This window comes from Rhinopithecus roxellana, chromosome 1, assembly GCF_007565055.1.
Source record: "Rhinopithecus roxellana isolate Shanxi Qingling chromosome 1, ASM756505v1, whole genome shotgun sequence".
Classification (NCBI taxonomy): Eukaryota; Metazoa; Chordata; class Mammalia; order Primates; family Cercopithecidae; genus Rhinopithecus; species Rhinopithecus roxellana.
The window spans coordinates 128,578,017-128,596,561 of record NC_044549.1 but is presented as its reverse complement, the minus strand read 5'-3'; the positions used below and the strand labels follow the sequence as shown (position 1 = coordinate 128,596,561).

Sequence of the window (18,545 nt, the reverse complement as noted above, 5' to 3'; positions counted from 1 at the left end):
ACAAAAAACTAGCCGGGCGTGGTGGCGGGCACCTGTAGTCCCAGCTACTCGGAGGCTGAGGCAGGAGAATGGCGTGAACCCGGGAGGCAGAGCTTGCAGTGAGCCGAGATCGTGCCACTGCACTCCAACCTGGGCGACACAGCGAGACTCTGTCTGAAAAAAAAGAAATATAATGCAAATGACATATATCAGGGTAAATTTCCTAGAAGCCACATTAGAGCCAGTGAAAACAAGGAAGTGAAATTAATAATATAACTTATTTAACCCAATGTATCAAAATATCATTTTAACAAGTATCTCACTATTAATGAGGTATTTTGGGTTATTTATTCAGATTAGGTCTTCAAAATTCGGTGTGTGTTTTAGGCTTACAGCACATTTCAATTCCAACTAGCCTCATCTGAAATGCTCAGTAGCCGCATATTGATAGTGGTTGCTGTATTGCATAGCACACCTTTTACGGATACAGATAGTGCAACTTTTGCCCGTAAGTCAGTGGTTTGCAATCTTTGCTGGCATGGAATTATCTCAATGCCAGTATCGTAGATTTTCATCTAATTGATGTGGGAGTAGAAGAAGGGGATTGCCTAGGTGTCAGTATATTTTATGTCTTCCCAGGTGATTCTAATGTATAATGAAGGCTGAGAACCACTGCTCTAAGCAGTAGCAGTTTTGTACCCAAAGTCTTCAAATTATGCAAGGTAGCAAGCCCGAAGCCCCTTTAACCCAGGTTGATAATCTGCCCACCATCTTCCCTCCCCGCTGCAAACTCAGCCCCGGGCCCAGATTCTAGGCCAATGACCTCAGTCTGGGAAGCTAGGTTGAGGAGCTCCAGGGCAGCCATCTTGCCCCATCATCACTTTGGCTGCCGGTCTCATTCTGACTTTTTGCTCTGGCTCTGACAAATCTTCTGATTCCACCATTATTTTTTTTAAATTTTATCAACAAGAATGAGCTTGAATGATTCTGCCTTCGTCATTGGATTGTGCCCTGTGTCTAAGTCTTGCCTGCCTTCTGAGAAACTGCTCAGTGTCGCTAGCCTTGTCAGTTTTCTCTCTGGTCCTCTGCTGTCCTATCCACTTGCCTTCTCTAAGACCTACTATGGGACTGTACCCTTTCTGTCAACTATTGGGACACTTACCACCACTTACCAGGTCCTTCTGATGCAGCAAACTCACTGTTCCTCCTTTCCCCCTGTTGCCAGGCCCCATTTCTCCAGATACCAGGTCCCACTGGCCTGACTGTTCTCTTCATCCCCCTCCTGACTTCTCTGAGCACCTGCTCCAGCTTCCCTCCATCGCTCAATAACCCTGCCCTGTCCAATCCACCTCATAGCATCTTCAGCCCAGGCCCCTTTAGCATCCTGTCATAATGGCTCATTAATCTGTATCTAGGCATTTCAACCTGCCCAGGAAACAGGCAGCTCTGCTTATTTCTATTTTTATCCCTCTCTCTTTTACTCTATTTTTTATTTTACTTTCTTTTTTCAGTCTCCTCTCCAGTTGCTTCTTCTCTGGGTCTGCCACCCCCAGAGGAGGGAATAGAAAATCTAATAAATAGTGGCGCAAACACGTTTCCCACACCAAACACAAGAGGTGTTTGTCTCTGAGCTAACTCACTGCCTGTGGCTGCTTCAGGGGCATTAATAGGGCTACAAAGCCAGCCGAGAAAATCCCTCCAGGAAATTTGATTTCAAGCTCATAGTTTTCCCTCACAGCCTCTTTCACAGGGATCAAACAAATTTTTTTTCCCAAAAGTCCTGAGTATTGCTATCATCAGCCCTGGCAGTTCTGCTATGAGGGTATAAAGCCCTTGGCCGAAAAGTTAATAATTTCCATGCTATTTTGCTTACAGCTGGTGTCCCCAGGGTCAAACTTGTCAGATAAATAAAATTAAGGCTGTGAGGCTGTTAATCTAAAAATCTATCATGATTCTATTCCCAACAGAGATTTAGGGGAAGATGAAGATAAAGAGAAGAATAATTTCTAAATCAGTTCATCACATACACGAAGGCCAGGACTTAGGAGGCTCTTTTGTGTGTGTGTGGGGGGGGGGGGGGGTAGGCAGGAGGGATGACTTTCTCAGCTGTGGTGAATTCCCACTGCTCCAGGCCACAAGGTGCAATTTCTGGAGCAGCTGGCCACTCTGGCTCTGTCCTTGGCCCTCTCCTAGAACTATTGTGCCATAACTTGGCCTTGCCATTGGACAAATGTGTGGTTTGTCTCTGGATCACTCAACCCTGTCCATTGACTTGAAATGCTAGAACTTAGCAGCAGCAATGGATGGGGTGAGCATTGCAGAATAGTAACATGAGGCCTGTGGAGTCCTGGGGGAGGGATGGAGGGATGGATGGATGGATGGATGGGGGCTTACTATGCTGACCATGAAAAGAATTTGTTCTTCCCTCTTATGTATAGTCAGAGATAATATTTTGAAACATCAATTGATATACTTTTTGTCCCTGATAATATGTTTTTATTTTTTGGCTTTTCCACCTAGTATCTTCTTCACAGGATTGCCATGAGAATTAAATGAGATAATCTGGGAAAAACTGTTTAGCTTTGGTATTAATTTACAGTGAGGGATCATTATATGGCAGCTATTGCCATTATCCTCCCCATTTGACACTAATAAGTTGGTAGAACCTGCATTAGTCCTGCCCCACTAGAAAGCAGCTGCTGGCTTGAATTTCTTCAGACCCTCACTCTTCCCTTTTAGAGGGAGAACAGCACCACTGAGGCTTCCCAGCACCAGTGTAGACCAGTCCTTCCCTCCCTCAAGTGATCACACAGTCTGAGCTGGAAGAAAAATAGAGCTGTGTATATGTCAGGGTTAGGGTTATAGAAGAGGTCTGCTCTTTTGGTTTTGAAAATTTTAACATGGGAGAATTCCGCTGTGGTTTCTCAAAAAATCTTATATGAATCGAAGCTCTCACTGTTCATTTTAGAAGTCCAAGCCATGTGACTCTGATGGTCCTTCAGACAGGAAAGAAATGCAGACCCAGGTGGGTACAGAAGAAGAAGCGGCAGTTTATCCTCCCTCAGCTCCTTTCCTGGAATTCAGACAAACAGACCTGCAGTGATTCTCGGCAAATGGAGGGGCATCCCTTGCTCCCACCACCCCTGTACTCACTCCAAAGATCAGTTTGCCCCGAATGTCAAATATAGTTCAAAAGAAAGCAGATCATAACTGGAATCTGGCTCTGTTGGACACTAGCTGTGTCTCTTGGGCAATTAATTCTCCCCTCCAAGTCCCTGAGCTGAGGGAGAAGAAAGAGAAAGGACCATCTTTGAGAAGCGGTGTTATTTGAGTTGAGTGGAAAGACGCTGGGGAAATCAGTCTTTTTGGCTAGAGGCACAGTCAGTAACTCCTCCAGGGGTCTTCTAAGTCCAAAGCCCCCAAAGCGCTGAGCTGGGAGCAGACAGAGCCCTCTGTGGCTGCGCAGATGGAGACAGCTTGATGAGAGCCAAGCCTTCTCCTCCCTGTGTGCAATCTGCTGCTGCAAAGGCTGGAGCTTGGCAGAAAGGTGACTTGTCAAATAGGCGGCCTCCATGCATGCTTAAGACCTAGATTTTTTTTTTCAAAAAGTACATATACTAACTCCAAGAGGACTGTCCTTGAAAGCAGAACAGCTGCTGCGTTTTCTCCGTGAAGATGTCACCTGTAACTCTCACAACTTCTATTTTTCTGATGCTAGGCAACAATCATAACAAACCATTTTCACTAGTAAAAACTTGCATCTGCAATCACAGTTAATCTGCATGTTTTTAAAAACTGTATTTCAGAAAGGGTCTCAAGTCCTCCAACATAACATCCAAAACACTCGTTCTCTTGTGAGAGATGTAAACATGTAAGTGAGATAGATAAGGCATGCAGCTGGGATGAGATCCATTTATTATGAACACGTGGAGCAGTGGTGGGAGCAGTGAAATGGCAGAGAAGCCATGTACCCCTTAAAGAACACCTCAAACATGGAAATTCAGCTTTGGGGAGCAACTAAATTAGTAAAAGTAAGATTTTTTATATCATAAGATTTTTCTCAGGATTTCCTTTGATGAAGGGTTGTTCCGGATCGCTTACAATATAGTATGATTTTTAAAAAGCCCATCTGTTCGCAACGTGCAATGTTTGCAAAAGCACAGTGGTTGGTTTGTCTACAAGAAAGGAGGATCTACTGTTTATGTGAAAATGGCAAAGGCAATGTCCAGATGACTTGCAGAAGCACTTTTCCTGGAATTCTTAAGTCTATTTTCTAAGGGATTGTCCCAGTGAATCATTACTACGACCAGTACAACCGAGACAATTGTCAGCTTGTGAGTAAAGTGATGAGGAAGGAACAGGGGATATTTTGTCACATCAGCAACAAAAATGATGGAGGATGTTAGAGATGGACCAGGACTAGTGAAGCAAGCTTGTTAGTTAGAACAAGACGGGGCTTCGACCTGGAGAGGGGTCATGGGCCAGGAACCAGACAGGTAGTTAAGAACCAAGGAATTCATGGAAGCCAAAGGATAAGGCAAAGCTGTGGTTCAGAATTCAGTAAAGAACCAGGGGCTCAAATGTCCTGAGACTTCATGCAGGCAGAAAGCTGAGCTATAGGTAAAATGAAGGCTGGAGGGTTCCTCAGCTCCAGCCAAGGAACCTCAGGCCCTGTAGGCATGGAACAGATGAACCACATTTTAGAGCTATGGGATCACTTGCCTGGAAGGCAAAGCCAGAGGTTGGGCTGGAAACAAGGACTCACATGTAGTGGTTTATCTTTGGAAAGAGTGATGCTATAATGTCCAAAGAACAGGAAATTAAATTTTATTCTCTGCTGCCTCCCAGTCTATTTATACTCCCAAGATTTAATCTTTCTGTAATTCTTGTTACCTGAGTAAGGTACCTAGCCAACTTGTCAGGTATCCAATAAGAGAGATAAGGTGCTTTTTCCAAAGCCACGTCTACTGCATATTATTGGACTGCAGGGAGTTCCTCCAGGAAGGAAATTAAATCTCGAGGGCCTAGCATTTGATTTGCCTTTTTCCTTCCTGCTGCTGCAAAGTTGCAGATGTGGTAACTGGTACCCTAGCTTGGAGAAGACCCAGGTGGTCTCCACCAAGGAGGCACAGGAGATGGCAATAGTCTCTTCTGCCTGCCCTATGATCTTGGGATGTTGAAAACAAGTAAGGAAATAGGAAGAGAGAGAGTGGCCCAAAGCGCTCCCTGCCTGCATCAAGCATTTTACCCAGAGTTATTCCTGAATACAGGTATCCTGAGCAGAATACCTAATAGGGAAAAGATGATTAAAGATCAAGTTTCTACGAGGAATTGTGCATATTTGGGTTAATGCAAGTGGGAAAGGGGGAGAGAAAAAGGAGAAGAGGCAAAAGGCCCCAGCCGAGGCAAACTACTGCAGATGTATTGTTTTTCTGTGCCAGGTAGCACTGATTTTTTTTTTTTACTTATAAAATATAATAGGAGTAACAAATAGTAATATATAAATAGCAACATAAATGTACAGATTACACAATAACTTTTAGAGTCATAGTTATATTATTTATTTATATATTTTTTGAGATAGAGCCTGGCTCTATCTCCCAGGCTGGAGTGCAGTGACATGATCTTGGCTCATTGCAACCTCCACCTCTTGTATTCAAGAGATTCTCCTGCTTCAACCTCCCGAGTAGCCGGGATTACAGACGTGTGCCGTCGTGCCCGGCTAATTTTTGTATTTTTAGTAGAGGCAAAGTTTCACCATGTTGCCCAGGCTGGTCTTGAACTCTTGACCTCAGGTGATCCACCCACCTCAGCCTGCCAAAGTGCTGGGATTACAGGCGTGTGCCACCGCGCCTGGCCTAGTGTCATAATTTTATATAAAACAATAAATAATAATACCTTATTAATATATGACCAATGATTGTAAGATTTTTCTGGCTCGTTTTTCTGCAAACTCATTTATACTTTTAGCAATTTATTTTCCATTAATATCATTGAAGGCAATGTGAGTTGCTCATGGCAAATGCAAGACTGGAAGTTGATAATTGATTCTTTTTAATTTTGAGAAGGGTCTGATGATGCAACTGGTACTGAGCTATTAAGAGTTTCTACAGACTATGGCAACAGACAAATTCATCAGATAAATTTCTGGTAAATTACTTTGAAATACATAAATTTTAGTATATCTAGAGCTGGTGATTCTCATGAAACAATTTTTCTAAAAAGATTTCACTCTTTATATAAATCAGTTTCATATAGTCTGAATTTAATTTTAAAGTAATTTTATACAATGGCATTTAAAATTTTCATCTAATATTTTCTGTAACTTGTGAAAGTCCTACAAGAAACCAAAAGTGGTTTCATGGTTTTATATAATACAGAACACCTGCTTATGCATTCTGTCACCATATCTTCAATTACAAAGGAAATGAGTTATAAAATTGTCCTCATTATATTAAAAATTGGTTCACCTGACACTTTGTATGAAAATTGTGTTCCTTTCCATTGAATGCAATAATCTTTAAATTTAATTTCTCTTCCAAGGCTGTGGATATTTTCTTTGTACTGTTGCAGCAGTTTTCAAAACCAGAGTCTAATTTCATTAAATAACTCCTGGCCGGGCGCAGTGGCTCACACCTGTAATCCCAACACTTTGGGAGGGCGAGGTCAAGAGATTGAGACCAGCCTGGCTAACACGATGAAACCCTGCCTCTACTAAAAGTACAAAAATTATCGGAGTGTGGCGGCATGTGCCTGTAGTCCCAGCTACTCGGGAGGCTGAGGCAGAAGAATTGCTTGAACCCAGGAGGCGGAGGTTGCAGCGAGCCCTTGAACCCAGGAGGCGGAGGTTGCAGCGAGCCCTTGAACCCAGGAGGCAGAGGTTGCGGTGAGCCGAGATTGTGCCACTGCACTCCAGCCTGGCGATAGAGTGAGACTCCGTCTCAAAAAAAAAAAAAAAAAAAAAAAAAAAAAAAAAAAAAAAAAAGAACTCCTTGTGATGCTTTATTGCAATATATATGGTTTTATTAATTTACAGACAAAGTTTACTGTCTGAGCTCTGGCATCAACTGGCTTGGCATTCAGGCCACATTAATGTTTGTGCTGATGGTGCAGGGATGATGCTAGGGTTTGAATATGTGTGTCCCCTTCGAAATGTGTGTTAAAACTGAACCCCCAATGCAATGGTATTTAGAGGTGGGGCCTTTAGGAGGTGATTAAGGCATGAGGGCAGATCTCTTGTGAGTGGAATTACCAACATTATAAAAGAGGCTCCAGGGAGCTGTGCGGCCCTTTTGCTCTTCCTCTCTTTCTCCCCGTGAGGACACAGTGTTCCTCCCTTTTGCCCTTTTAACCCCCTGCAATCTGTGAGAACAAAGCAAGAAGGCCCTCACTAGACACCAGATGCTAGCGTCTTGATCTTGAACATCCCAGTCTCTGGAACTGTAAGAAATAAATTTCTGTTCTTCATAATTTACCCAGTTTCACCTATTTTGCTGGAACAGCAGTACTGAACTAAGACAGAAGGGTTCTGGGGACAGGTAGGCAATGTGGCCGCCACCAGTGGTCCTGCCACTACTCTCGCACAGAGTCCCCCCTCTCTCTCAGGGCTGTGGCTGTGTGGGCCACCACTGCTGCTCTGCTACTGCTGGACTGTCATCATTTTCCATCTCGGCCTGGGTCCTGCTGCAGGCTGCCAGACCAACCACTTGGCATGCATGTACCCCTGCCCACTGTGGCGGGGGACTCAGCCTATCTCACTGCCATCGGGCATCTCCTCTGCCCCCACACACTGTCCTATCTGACTTCATTAACAAAACACAAGAGTCAGATAAAAATGATAAGATAAGCAAATTCACAGCAGCAACGGCAGAGTGTTAAAATAAGCACAGGGCCCCTTGTGAGGGTGGGCCTAAGTGATGGCACAGGCTACATTCCCATGAAGCCACCCCTGCTTGTGGGACAGGGTCAGGCATGTGATGGGTACCCCATGCTGGACTTAACACGTCTGGGCATGCATAACTGAGTAGCAGGGTAAATCCTCTACATCAATTTTCTGTTTTTCCTATACAAAAAGCACAAAGAAGTGTGTGCTTCACAAGGGACTGGTTGCCAATTCCTGGACCCTGGCCCAATCCTGAAGATGGGCATCTGACTGAACCCTTTGCAGAGTGAGGTTGCAAGAAGAAGCTGAAGGAGCCGTTTCTCTCAAGGGCCCTGTGAATGTGGAGAAGCCTACAGGGATGCTTGGGGGCTCAGGTGACTGCATGGCACAGAGTCTCCCACAGCTCTGAAGAGCATTAAGCCAGGTACTGGACCACTAAGCACTCCGGAAAGACCCAGTTGGCCTGGTCCCTCAGGGCAGCAGCTCTGGGAGGCACCACCATAGCTTTTCACTGTGGAGATCAGCAGCAGCAGGTATGGCAGCATCCTGATCTCACAGGCCTTCCTGCCTTGCATGGAGGAGCCAGGCAGGAGAGGAGCAAGACCTGTAGAAGCCTGAGTGACAGAAGACTACTCGTGAGCTGGTGTGAGTCATGCTCAGCAAAGGGGGAAGAACAGGTAAAATGGGGTTAGAATCGTTTCTTGGACTCTGTTTGTAACCAAGGGTCCTAGGGAAGACTGGTTACAGATGTGATCTTGGTGTTGAGCACTTAAAGGCCCAAGATGGACCGGCTCTATGAAGGTTGGCAGTGTGAGTAAGTAGCGTGGAGATACCTTTTAACCTCGTGGGAAGAGGAGAAGAGACATTCTAACTGTAAAAGCTGCCCAGCGAAGGCATGGGCTACTTTGAACCAGTTCCAACACAGATTCTGGGACTCTGGGTTATGAATCGTGGGGAGAAGACATAGGAAGAGGGTGGGAGTAAGGAAAGGGAATGTTTTTCAAAGTGCTGCTGGAGGGACTACTTGCATTGGCAACATTTTGACCAGAGGGTGTTGAAACGCAGACTCCTGGACTCCACAGAAATTCTAATTCAGCGGGTCTGAATATGGCCCGGGAATTTGCATCTTTGACACACACCCGACATTTCTAATGTGCACTAAAGTTTGAGAACCACTCTACTAAGGTCTTTGCAGCTGTAAGACTTGATGCCTCTGTATCTCAGCACTTTTCTTTGACACATGCCCCTAGCATTTCTATGTACATTAAAGTTTGAGAACCACTATACTAAGATCTTTGCAGCTATAAGACTTGATGCCTCCGCGTCTCAGCACTGTTCTCCCTGCCCTTACAATAACGATGGCAGACAGAAGCCCTGAGTCTATAACCCACTCAGGTCCCCCATGCCTCCATATGAGATACTACAAAAATGAACAGGAGACAGAGTGAGTCTCCTACTAATATTTTTTAGCATAAATTAAATTTTATTTTCACGAAATCCTGCAGCAGTTTTTCAGAATCTGACTTTGCAATCCAAACAACCCAAGCACTACAAGGCACAGGCACTGAAAAAGACTATCTTCTTGACAAAATTTTAGTTAGGTTCCTCTGAACCTTCTTCTCAACTGGGCTCAACCTTCTGTGTGCTTCTTTCCTGAGTCCCTCCTACCGCTGATACACCTATTGGAATAGTCTTGCATACAGTCTTCTTTGCAGGGCTGTATTCAAGTCTGAACAAGCATCAGAATAATTTTTTTCTTTAACAGGTATGGTATCACGACTCAGACAGGATCAGAGTCATCATTGGATCCCCGGGCCTCTCACCCAGGACCCCAGATGCCCACATTTGAAGCTTTCATCTTCACTCCTGACTGACTGATTGGGGCTCCACTGGTGAGCCCGACTCCTGATCCAATCCAGGCCTCCAGATGACAGTCTGTTGAAGAATGGGCAGCACAGATTATGATCCTTGAGATTCTGAGTATACTCTCGAAGCTGGGTTAGTGTTCTAGGCTTCTCTGCTTGTAAGAACTGGGCTATAATCTCAGGCAAACAAAAGTCTGGGTTGGAATCTCAGGTTTATCTGTAAGAAAGAGGCTGAGTTAGATTCCCAGGTTTTTCTGTTTTAAGACATAGAGCTGGGATTAGAGTGCCAGGCTCCATTGCTTGTGAGGTATCATGAGTTATGAACATGGGAGCTTCTCAGTTGACTGAACCTCACCCCAACCTCCTTCCGAAACCCCTACTGACTATGTGCTCCACCATTTAGGCACTAACTCTGTCTGCTTCCCTTCTCGTTGATATGATTTTACTAAGGACAGTTTGGGACTTCCCTAAAGTGGCATCTCTAAGACCTCTCTCTTCCTTTTGCTTTCATTCCTCCTTCCATTTTTGATATGTCCTCCTTTAAACTCCCACCTCCTCCATATTTTTGTTCAGCCCTGCCAGACTTTTCCCTTCCCACTCCAGGCTCTCAGCTACCTACACTCACTGGAGCCCCGTTGGAGACTCTATGGGACTCAAGCACCTCCAAAAGCAACTACATTATCTTAAAAATGTCCTCCATAATATTGGCAAAAAATATTTTTGCTCTCACATTGGTCAGCTAGCAACTTGTTCCATTCACCAAAAACGCAATTTGGATAAAAAAATTAAAGTTCAGTAAAGACGAGAACCAATCTTTCATATAAACCAGTGAGTTCTGTATTACTGTGTTTACCTGACTCATGGCTACAATTTTGGAATGGAAGCTATAAGGTCTCCATTTGCATCTATCTGTATTTTATATATGAACATATGTATGTTATGTCTATGTGATATTTTCCTACCTCCTGATGGCATTACCCAATTAATTTATAAAACCCTATAAAGAAACTCTATTCTGATAGGCTTAGGGACAAATTGCTTATATCAATCAAATATTTATAAAGCTCTCAGAAATATAGGAATTAACGCCCAGTTTTTTTTTAAGTTCATGTGACTTTGGGAAGTATTTGTTAGATAAAACTGTTTTAAAATTGTTGATTCAATAAAACAGCTGTCTTCTGAGTTATCACATGTATTAAATTCATGTGAGTGGAATAAAAATTTTATAAATGAACTTTTGGACAATAGTTATGTTTTATAATATCTGCCTAAAAATGGTTTCCAAAATCTTTTTGGTAACTTGCAACCTTAAAATTATGCTAAGTAATAGATATTCATTAAATATCTAGAGTATTTCTAAGCCAGATAAACCACTGAAAATTTATTGCTAAGCATAGGTTTAATTTTATGTACTTTTGGCTTCTTATTTTTATATGATATAGAGAGGCTAAATATATTTAGGTCTGTTAATAAGCATTCTTTTGCCACATTAAAACAATTGTACCATAAGGAGGTACATACCTATAAAAATTGTGAGATGGTATGTTCATAAAATGTGCTGATCTGCTATAGAATGCTGGTACATGGTAGACAACTCACAATTGTCTATAACATAGCTTTTTCTGTTACCAAAAAAAGAGGTTACTTATGGGTAAAAATTTTAACCAACATGTGTAAATAAAACTACTAGAACTAATAAAGGTAAAGGGAAATGACTTGCAAGCACAATTTGCAAAGTAGGAAGAAAATGTTTACGGGAAAAATAAAAATAACTGTCTTAAAGTGAAATGACTGGCTGTTCCAGAATGAGAAAGAGGAAAACATAGAACAAAATGAAACAGATATAAAAAATTATAAAAGGAATATTGGGTCAGAGCAATTAGGCAAGACAAACAAACAAAGGGCATCCAAATCGGAAAGAAAGAAGTCAAATTAATCTTGTTTGCAGATGACGTAACCTTAGACCTAGAAAAATTGAAAGACTCCACTAAAACACCGATAAAACTAATAAACAAATTCAGTAAAGTTTCAGGATACAAAATCAACCTACAAACTGAATACAGTGGCTCACATCTGTAATTCCAGTACTTTGAGAGGCCAAGGTGGGTGGGTTGCTTGAGCCCAGGAGTTTGATACCAGCCTGGGCAATATAGCAAAACCAAATCTCTACAAAAATATTTAAAAATTAACCTTGTGTGGTGGCATGGACCTATAGTCCTGCCTACTTAAGAGGCTGAGTTTGGGAGAGTTGCTTGAGCCCAGGAGATCCAGACTGCAGTGAGCCATGACTGTGCCACTACACTCTAGCCTGGGTGACAGAACGAGACTGTGTCTCAAAAACAAATAAACAAACAAACAAAAATGCGAACACAAAAATCAGTAACATTTATATACCCAATAATGAACAATTTGAAAAAGAACTCAAGAAAGCCATCCCATTTACAGTAGTTACAAAAAATATAAAATATCTAGGAATCAATTTAACCAAAAAATCTATATAAGGAAACCTATAAAACTCTGATGAAAGAAATGGAAGAAGACATCAAAAAAGAAAGATATTTTACATTCATGGATTAGAAAAATTAATATTGTTAGAATGACAATACTCAAAGCAATTTATAGATTCAATGCAATCCCTATCAAAATACCAATGTTATATACCTACTACGTACCCACAAAAATGTTTTAAATTTTTTTTAAAAATAAAATAAAATGACATGCTTCACAGAAATAGAAAAAACAATCCTAAAATTTATATGAAACTACAGAAGACCTCAAATAGCCAAAGCAGTTCTGAGCAAAAAGAACAAAGCTGGTGGTGTCACAGTACCTGACATCAAAATTTACTACAAAGCCACAGTAACCAAAACAGCATGGTACTGGCATAAAAACAGACACGCACACCAATGGAACAGAATAGAGAACCCTGATATAAATCCACACATTTAAAACCAAGTCATCTTTGACAAAGGCACCAAGAATATACAATAGGGAAACGACAGTCTTTTCAACAAATGGTACTGGGAAAACTGGATAATTATATGCAGAAACATGACCATAAACTCCTATCTCTCACCACATGAGCAAATCAAAATGAATTAAAGACTTAAATCTAAGACCTGAAACTATGAAACTGCTAGAAGAAAACACAGGGAAAATGCTCCAGGACATTGGTCAGGGCAGAGATTTCCTGTGTAAGACCTCAAAAGCAAAGGGAACTAAAACAAAAATAGGCAACTGCGATTCTATCAAGCTAATAAGCTTCTGCACAACAAAGGAAACAATCAACAAAGTGAAAGGAACACACAAAATGGGAGAAAATATTTGCAAACTATCCATCTGCAAGGGATTAGTAACCAGAATATATAAGGAGCTCAAACAACTCAATAGCGAAAAACAAAATATCTGATTAAAGAATGGGCAAAAGATCTGAACAAACTTTTTTTTGGGTGAGACAGAGTTGTGCTCTGTTGCCTAAGCTGGAGTGCAGTGGTGTGATCTTTGCTTCGCAGTGAACAGACATTTTTCAAAAGAAGATATACAAGTAGCCAACAGCTATATGAAAATAAATGCTCAATTCAACATCACTAATCATCAGAGAAATGCTAATAAAAATAACAATGAGATATCATCTCACTCCACTCAAAATGGCTTGTATCAAAAAGACAGGCAATTAACAGATGCCAGTGAGGATATTATGAGGAGATGCTCATAATTCCATGGAAAATGGAAACCCTCATACGTTGTTAGTAGGAATACAAATTCCTAGTATAACCACAATGGAGAACAGTATAAAGACTCCTAAATAAAACTAAAAATAGAATTACTATATGATCCAGCCATCCCACTATCGAGTATATGACCAAAAACAAGGGAATCAGTATGTCCAAGAGATATATGTGTACTCTCATGTTTATGGCAGCACTATTCACAATAGCCAGAATATGTAATCAGTCCCAGTGTCCATCAGTGGATGAATGGACAAAGAAAATGTGGTATATATACACAGTGGAATATTATTCAACCATAAAAAAAGAATAAGATCCTGTCATTTGCAGCAACACAGATGGAACTATAAGCCATTATGTTAGGTGAAATAAGCCAAGCACAGAAAGATAAATATTTCATGTTCTCATTCATATGTAGGAGCTGAAAACATGTATTTCATGAAGATAGAGAGTAGACCGGTGGTTATCAGAGGCTGGGAAGGGGAGGGGGAAGGAGGAGGTGAAAGACAAAAAAATTATATATATATATATATATTTAAAAACATATATATAAATGTACTTATTACCACTGAACTGTACATTTAAGATGGTAAATATAGCAAGTTATATATGTATATTTTACCTCAATAAAAGTAAATTTTAGAAAGGGATATTGGAAAAGAAATCTTATCTTGTGCAATCAAAACTGGATAAGAGCAAACAGATTTATAAAGTTTTTAAAAAATTGGCTTCAGTAAAAGAGCTAAGCTTTTTTTTTTTTTTTAACAATTGTGTTTCTACGTATATTTACTTTTGAATTCTTTTACTATCGCTTTGGTTAAATTGGTAACTAAGTATTGTTTCACAGTGGCCTAGAGTTCTGTTTAGTTAACTATTCAAACCTCTTGATATTTTTGACAATTTGGCCTTCCCAAAATAAAATCCTAAATGGAATCTTGATCTCGAACTGACCTTGAGATTTCTCAGGGGACGCCTGCAAAATCTCAAAGAATTTGTTCTTTCACTTTCTAAAAACAGAAAAGTTAAAAAATAATTAGGTTTATTTGGTATATTGAATTGCATGAAAAGCATTGTTATATAAAGAGACGCTTAACCTTCCCTGTGTTATATTTGTGTGGGTCAATGTTATTAGTATAAGTATTTCAGAAATTGTATGAAGTTCATAGAAATCTGTCATTGTCCTTGTTCAGATTTGGAACTGCACAACAGTTCAGTTGTCCTTACTGGAAAACTGTTATCAATCATAATTCCATCATTTTAATATTTAAAATGTTGCATGCCACAGAGACAACTGAATTTCCTTGTTACTTGCATATTTTTTATTATGAACTCTCATCAGATCTTTAGCCATGGTCATTTTAAGCCTTTTGTCATTCACAGATAATTTTTGTTTTACTCTGATTCTTCTCTGAAAGCATTTGCAACCAGCTACAGGCCAGCATGCTTCATTTTCAGCAATAAGGAATTGTCTCAGAGACCCATGGAAAGGACTATGTCAAGCACTCTGGGCTACAGGATTCTGATAGCATTGCTCACATAACTTTAAGACCATAGCACTGGACTAAGTAAGAACTTCCAGAACTCTAGTGGAGAAGCTTATGGGTTCATAAAACTGCTAATCTAAGTGCTATGGACTGATGTTTGTATCATATCCAAAGTTCATACGTTGAAGTTCTAATCCCCAGCGCGGCTGTATTTGGAGATGGGGCCTCTAAGAAAGTAATTCAGGTTAAATGGGTCATAGGATGAGGCCCTGATCAAGTAAGATTAGTGTTCTTATAAAAAGAAACACTAGAGAGTTCATGCTTGCTCGCTCGCTCGCTCTCTCTCCACATTTACACAAAGAAGAGGTCATGTGAGCACACAGTGGGCTTGGCCATCTGCAGCCCAAGGGGAGAGCCCTCATCAGATGCCAATCATGTTGGCACTGTGATCTTGGATTTTCAGTCTCCAAACTGTGAGAATTTTCCCTTGCTTATACTGCCCAGTCTATGGCATGTTGTCACGGCAGCCTGAGCAGACCAATACAACTAAGATCAAGCAGAACAAGAATTAATTACATGAAACAGAACAAACTGAAGAAGAATAGTTATGGCTTTTGTTTGAAATACTGTTGCTGGATTTAAGGAAGCCCTTTCTCTTTCCTCTGAAGCTGTCTGTAACTCATTAGCAGAGTATGCTTTTGTAAACAGAATGAAACATTTATCTTTTATTTCTGCCTAGACTTTCCAGAATTTGGAAAGTCATATTGAGTATTCTTATTTTCATGGTAATATAATTATTTGCAGAGATGCAGTCAGAGTCTGCTCTCCTTGAACAGTTCAGAGGCTCCTCAGAAAACTCAAAATAGAGCTACTATATGATCCAGCAATCCTACTGCTGGGTATATACCCAAAAGAAAGGAAATCAGTCTATCAACGAGATACCTGCACCCCCGTGTTTGTTGCAGCACTATTCACAATAGCCAAAATTTAGAAGCAACCTAAGTATCCATTAACAGATGAATGGATAAAGGAACTGTGGTACATATACACAATGGAGTACTATTTATCCATTAAAAAGAATGAGACCCTGTCATTTGCAACAACATAGATGGAACTAGAGCTCATTATCATAAGTGAAATATGCCAGGCACGGAAAGACAAACGTCACATGTTCTTACTTATTTGTGGAATCTGAAAATCAAAACAGGCTGGGCACAGTGGCTCACACCTGTAATCCCAGCACTTTGGGAGGCTGATGCGGGCAGATCAGTTGAGGTCAGGAGTTCAAGACCAGCCTGACCAACATGGTGAAATCCTGTCTCTACTAAAATACAAAAATTAGCCAGGCTTGGTGGCGGGCATCTGTAATCTCAGCTACTTAGGAGGCTGAGGCAGGAGAATCACTTCTACCCAGGAGGCAGAGGTTGCGGTTAGCCAAGATCATGCCACTGCACTCCAACCTGGGCAACAGAGTGAGACTTCCTCTCAAAAAAATAAATAAATAAATAAATAAACAAACAAACAAACAAACAATAAACACAATTGAACACATGAAGATAGTACAAGGATGGTTATCAGAGGCTGGGAAGGGTAGCAGGAGAATGATGGGGGGAGGTGGGGATGGTTAATGGGTGGAAAAAAAAAGAATGAATGAATGAATACCTAGTATTTGATAGCACAACAGGGTGACTATAGTCAATAATAATTTGATTGTACATTTAAAAATAACTAAAAGAGCATAACTGGATTGTCTGTAACACAAAGGATAAATGCTTGAGAGGATGGATACTCCATTTTATATGATGTGATCATTATGCATTTCATGCCTGTATCAAAACATCTCATGTAGCCCCATAAATATAGATATATATACACATAGTATGGACCCATGAAATAAAAATAAAAAGAATATGTTCTCTTTATAAGATGTAATTGGACACATTTGTTATAACAAAGGCTTTGACTATAATGTTATATTTGAAAATGATACATAGATTCAGATACGGCCAGTTTTAAGAAATCAAGGCTGACTATGTGGAGCCTACAAAAACCCTCTTAGGAAAACCTGACTTGGGCCGGGCACAGTGGCTCATGCCTCTAATCCCAGCACTTTGGGAGGCCAAGGCAGGCAGATAACCTGAGGTCAGAAGTTTGAGACCACCCTGACCAGCATGATGAAACCCTGTCTCTACCAAAAATACCAAATTAGTTGGGCGTGGTGGTGCATGGCTGTAATTCCCAGCTACTTGGGAGGCTGAGGCAGGAGAATTGCTTGAACCCTTGAGGTGGAGGTTGCAGTGAGCCGAGATTGTGCCATTGCACTCCAGCTTGGGCAACAAGAGCAAAACTCCATCAAGAAAGGAAGGAAGGAAGGAAGGAAGGAAGGAAGGAAGGAAGGAAGGAGGAGGAGGGAGGGAGGGAGGGAGGGAGGGAGGGAGGGAGGGAGGGAGGGAAGGAAGGAAGGAAGGAAGGAAGGAAGGAAGGAAGGAAGGAAGGAAGGAAGGAAAGAAAGAGAGAAAGGAAGGGGGGAGGGAGGGAGGGAGGAAGGAAGGAAAGAAGGAAGGCAGGCAGGCAGGCAGGAAGGAAGGAAGGAAGGAAGGAAGGAAGGAAGGAAGGAAGGAGGGAGGGAGGGAGGGAGGGAGGGAGGAAGGAAGGAAAGAAGGAAGGCAGGCAGGCAGGAAGGAAGGAAGGAAGGAAGGAAGGAAGGAAGGAAGGAAGGAAGGAAGGAAGGAAGGAAGGAAGACTTGTCTTGGTACCTGGCTTGCAGTGTTTGCAGCCATAGAGGTGAGAAAGGAAGGCCACTTCCCAGCAGACCCAGGAAATTTTGGGGACCTCAAGAAGAGGAATTAATCCAAATCTATGGGTATTGCCAGTAAAATCTAGTGGGGAGTTCCTGGCTTGGCTGTCTGGTCTTGAGAAGCATTTTAAAAGTCTTATCTGAGATTCGTCATAGAGATGTCCAACAAAGAAAACTTCAAAAGGTCTATGTGATCAGTTACCATTCTTACTGCACTTATCTAAATAATCAGGCCAAATCTAATAAGATTTGACTTATTTCTCAAGTAAGAATAATCTTAGTGTGGTTATTTTTAATCAGAAATGGAGCTGATCATAGAGAACGTTTTGCATTTCAGTGAAAAAATAGCACAACCTTGTGGTTTATCAGATTCTGGTCCTGTTTATTGCCTTGAAGGTTTTGTTATCCACCTGTAACTGGATTCTGCTGTCAGATATGTTTTACACTCTTTCATCCACATCTTTCACCATCTACACTGAGAAATAACCATGACTGTGACCCTCATGTCTATGCCATCACCAAAGACATTCACACTGCAAACAAGGAAACCCGTCAGCTTGCCAGTGCCGTCCTCGCTCCACCATCTAAAGATGTCTCGAGTCCAACATGTAGCAATCTTGGCTGCCCTCTGGACTCAGAAACTGGATTTATTGTCTGCTCCAACCACTCATCTTTGTACTGCTTTTTATTTTCATAGAAATTTCACTCTTTAGATATTCTCTCCTATCAAATCTCTACACATGCTTCAGATAGTCCTTAATGAATAAAGGCAACTGAACAAGGAACAGACTTATATTGTTCAGAGGAAAG

General features: G+C 41.3%; 1 long non-coding RNA gene across 1 annotated transcript in view; it reads right to left on the bottom strand.

The window, feature by feature from the left end:
• The window catches only part of LOC104672751, a 39,605-nt gene that overhangs the window by 13,644 nt on the left and 7,416 nt on the right, over positions 1 to 18,545 (bottom strand). The window contains exon 3 of the long non-coding RNA XR_749437.2: positions 9,705 to 9,943. This is a non-coding gene — a long non-coding RNA (uncharacterized LOC104672751). The remainder of the gene's footprint in view (positions 1 to 9,704; positions 9,944 to 18,545) is intronic.